The sequence below is a fragment of the Nicotiana tabacum genome, chromosome 15 (assembly GCF_000715075.1).
Source record: "Nicotiana tabacum cultivar K326 chromosome 15, ASM71507v2, whole genome shotgun sequence".
Lineage (NCBI taxonomy): Eukaryota > Viridiplantae > Streptophyta > Magnoliopsida > Solanales > Solanaceae > Nicotiana > Nicotiana tabacum.
Genome location: NC_134094.1, coordinates 64,493,419 through 64,497,524, shown reverse-complemented (window position 1 = coordinate 64,497,524; position 4,106 = coordinate 64,493,419). Strand labels below are relative to the sequence as shown.

Sequence of the window (4,106 nt, the reverse complement as noted above, 5' to 3'; positions counted from 1 at the left end):
ATTTTCTGTTTGCTTTTTTGTGTTAACACAGTCTCTTCTCTTGAATGCGGAAGAGTAGAAGCGCGAACAAACTCCTTCCTTTTGATCCTGAAATAGAACGAACACTTCACAAGGTGAGGAGGGAAGTCGAAGCTAGAACTAGAACAGAAAGAGAGTTGGACATTGTAGTTCAACCATAACCAATAGAGATGGCAGGTAATGAAAAGCGACCGGCGATAGAAGCCGCAAGGCCCAATCTTGCTAATATGACTCGGGCTATTGTGAATCCTGATATGACGGTTCATTTTGAACTCAAATAGTACAAGGTCTTGCTGATTCAGTCCACAGGGCAGTATGTGGGTCTATCTCATGAAGATCCGCAGTGGCATATTCAGAACTTCTTGGAAATTACGGACACTTATAATTATCCGAATGTTTCCAAGGATTATGTCAGGTTGACATTGTTCCTATTTTCACTACTAGGGGAAGTCAAAGAATGGTAGCAAAAGGAGCCCGTGAACTCGATCCACACTTGGGATGATCTAGCAAGAAAAAATTTAATCAAGTTTTTTCCCACTAAAAAGACAAAGTCACTAAGGAGCCAGATTCTTGGGTTTCAACAACGAGATGGTGAGACTCTTCGTCAAGCTTGGGAAAGATACAAGAAGCTACTCAGAGACTGCCCACATCATTGTCAGACTGATGAGGTGTTGGGTCACACTTTCGTTGATGGGTTGGACGAGGCATCAAAGATGAATCTTGACTTAGAATGTGGAGGTAGTTGCATGGCAAGGCCGTACAGTGAAATCCAGCTCCTCGTAAACAATTTCACCGCTAATGGTAAAAATTGGCAAGGAGATGGGGAATCACGAAGAGCACTTAAACAGAAGGCAGCAGGTGTAATTGAGCTTGATGATTTCTTAGCCATGAGAGCAGATATAGTGAAATTAGAAAATTAGATGAATAGAATGACAATGAACCAAATGCAATAGATGCAACATGTGCAACAGGCGTCGACTTGCTACAAGTTATGTGGTAAAGGTCACACGAGTGGCATATGTCCCACGAATCCTGAATCCCTCTATTATGTGGGGCAACAGAGTAGAGGTCTGATGAATCAGCATGCACAATATGGGAACACTTACAATCCAAATTGGAAGAATCATCCTAACTTCTCTTGGGGTGGAAATCAGATGACTCAGAATCAGTATAGGCCCCAAGGTAATTACAACCAACCTCAAAAGCCACCCCAGCAAGTTGAGGAGAGTACGAATGACCTGTTGAAGAAGTTGTTGCTTAAAAATCAACAACTCAGGACTGATTTCAGAAATCTTGAGAGACAAGTGGAGCAATTAGCGTCAATTCAAAATACTAGGCATGCATGTACTCTTCCCAGTGATACAAGGAAGAACCCTCAAGTTAATACAGTCACACTCAGAAATGAGAGGGAATTAGAAGAAACGCCAAAGAAGAGAAGAGATAAGCCTATATCTGAGGGGGAGTTGATTCCTAAGGCAATACACGAGTCAAAGAAAGATAATGCAAGTTCAGAGCCAGTGAGTGCTACAAGGCCACCACCACCTTTCCCCCAAAGGTTACAGAAGAAGAATGATGATCATATGTTTAACAAATTTCTCTCTATGTTGAGCCAAGTTCAATTAAATATTCCATTGGTGGATGCACTTCATTAAATTCCAAAATATGCTAAGTACATCAAAGATATAGTGGCTCACAAGAGGAGATTGACTGAATTCGAGACAGTCACACTTACTGAGGAGTGCACTTCGAGGGTCCAAAACAAGCTTCCTCAAAAGCTTAAGGACCCTGGCAGCTTCACCATCCCTGTGCAGATTGGTAATATTGATGTGGGTCGTGCTCTTTGTTATTTGGGGGCAAGTATAAATCTGATGCCATTGTCTTTATTCAAGCAATTGGGTCTGGGAGCTCCAAGACCAACCACTGTGATGTTGCAACTAGCTGATAGATCCATAGCTTACCCTGAAGGAGTGATTGAAGATGTGTTGCTACAAATTAGGAGATTCATCTTCCTAGCGGACTTAATTATCCTAGATTATGAGGCTGATGAACAAGTTCCAATCATATTGGGACGACCTCTCCTGGCTACAGGTGATGCAATTATTAAAGTGAGAGAGGGAAAAATAATTATGAGGGTGGACAATGAGGAAGCAGTTTTCAATATCTACAAGACGATTCAACTTCTCCGCCATTATGAGGAGATCTCTATGATATATATTGTGGAGGTGGATGAGCAACTTATAGACCCGAGTGTATACCTAGACGATTCTCTAGAGAAAGCACTTATGTTGTTCGATAGCTTGGAGACTGATGACGAGGTTGAGGAGATAATGCATATACTAGATGCGTCCTGTGTGTACATGCAGGAATTAAACACCTTTGAGCCCCTAAATAGGCCGAGTGGGCCTCCACCAAAGTCGTCGATTGAAGAGGCTCCAAAATTGGAACTTAAACCCTTGCCCCCTCACATTCAATATGCTTATTTAGTGGTTCAGACACTCAACATTTTATTGTTTCCTCTGAGTTGTCTAAATTGCAGGAACAAACGCTGTTAAGAGTGCTGCGTGAGCACAAGCAAGCATATGAGTGGACAATGTCTGACATTAGAGGCATTAGTCCGGCCTTCTACATGCATAAAATCCTCATGAAGGAAGGACACAAGCCAAGTATAAAGCACAAATGCCGCCTAAATCCAATCATGAAAGAGGTGGTAAGAAAAGAAGTGATTAAGTGGCTTGATGCAAGTATTGTATTTCCAATCTCTGATAGCAAATGGGTAAGCCCCGTCCAATGTGTGCCTAAAAAGGGGGGATGACTGTAGTGGTTAATGAAAATAATGACTTGATTCACACAAGAATTGTGACTGGGTGGAGAATTTGCATAGATTATAGAAAATTAAACAATGCCACCCGCAAGGACCACTTCCCCCCTCCCGTTTATTGACCAAATGCTTGATAGACTAGATGGAGAGGAATACTATTGTTTCCTAGATGGCTATTCGGGGTATAATCAGATTGCTATCGCCCCAGAGGACCAAGAGAAGACCACATTTACGCGTCCCTATGGCACGTATGTGTTCAAGAGAATGCCCTATGGTCTCTATAATGTACCTGCGACTTTTCAAAGGTGTATGATGGCTATTTTTACTGACATGGTTGAAAGATTTGTAAAAGTGTTCATGGATGATTTTTCTGTGTTTGGGTATTCTTTTGATAATTGTTTAATGAACCTTAATAAAGTTCTTTCTAGGTGTGAAGAGACAAAATTGGTGCTAAACTGGAGAAGTGCCATTTCATGGTACGAGAAGGTATAGTCTTGGGGCACAAGGTGTCCAAAAATGGTCTGCAGGTGGACAAGGCAAAGGTGGAGGCGATTGAAAAATTTCCCCCACCAACATCCGTTAAGGGAATTTGTAGTTTCTTAGGCCATGCAGGGTTTTATCGTCGTTTTATTAAAGAGTTTTCAAAAAATTCGTCTCCTTTGTGCAGGCTTCTTGAGAAAGATATCCCCTCCAAATTTGATGATGCTTGTCTGAGAGCATTTGAAGAGCTGAAGAAAAGATTGGTGACTGTGCCAATTATCATTGCCCCGGGCTGGGCACACCCATTTAAGTCGATGTGCGATGCGAGTGACGTCGCAATAGGAGCTGTTTTGGGGCAAAGGAGGGACAAAATTTTTCACTCCATTTACTATGCGATCCAAACTCTGAATCAAGCCCAGATGAACTACACTGTTACTAAAAAAGAGTTGCTTGCAGTGGTGTGGGCGTTTGACAAGTTCAGATCTTATGTAGTGGGAACCAAAGTCATCGTCTACACCGATCACTCAGCTATAAGGTATATGTTTGAAAAGAGAGACGCTAAGCCGAGGCTGATTCGTTGGGTCCTCCTTTTCCAAGAATTTGACTTGGAGATCCGAGATCGAAAAGGAACAGAGAATCAAGTGGCTGATCACTTGTCCAGATTAGAAAATCGAAAACATGTGGATGAGGGAGGTTCGATTAAGGAAACATTTAAGGATGAGTAGTTATTAGCAATCACCTCGAGTGAAGCCCCATGGTATGCAGACTATGTGAATTTTATTGCAAGTGG

General features: G+C 42.0%; 1 non-coding gene across 1 annotated transcript; it reads right to left on the bottom strand.

Annotated features, from left to right (window-relative positions):
• Positions 1-569: 569 nt before the first annotated feature.
• LOC142169966 (small nucleolar RNA R71) lies at positions 570-676 on the bottom strand. Its single transcript, XR_012699585.1, has one exon. It is a non-coding gene; the product is annotated as a small nucleolar RNA R71 (small nucleolar RNA).
• Positions 677-4,106: the final 3,430 nt, after the last annotated feature.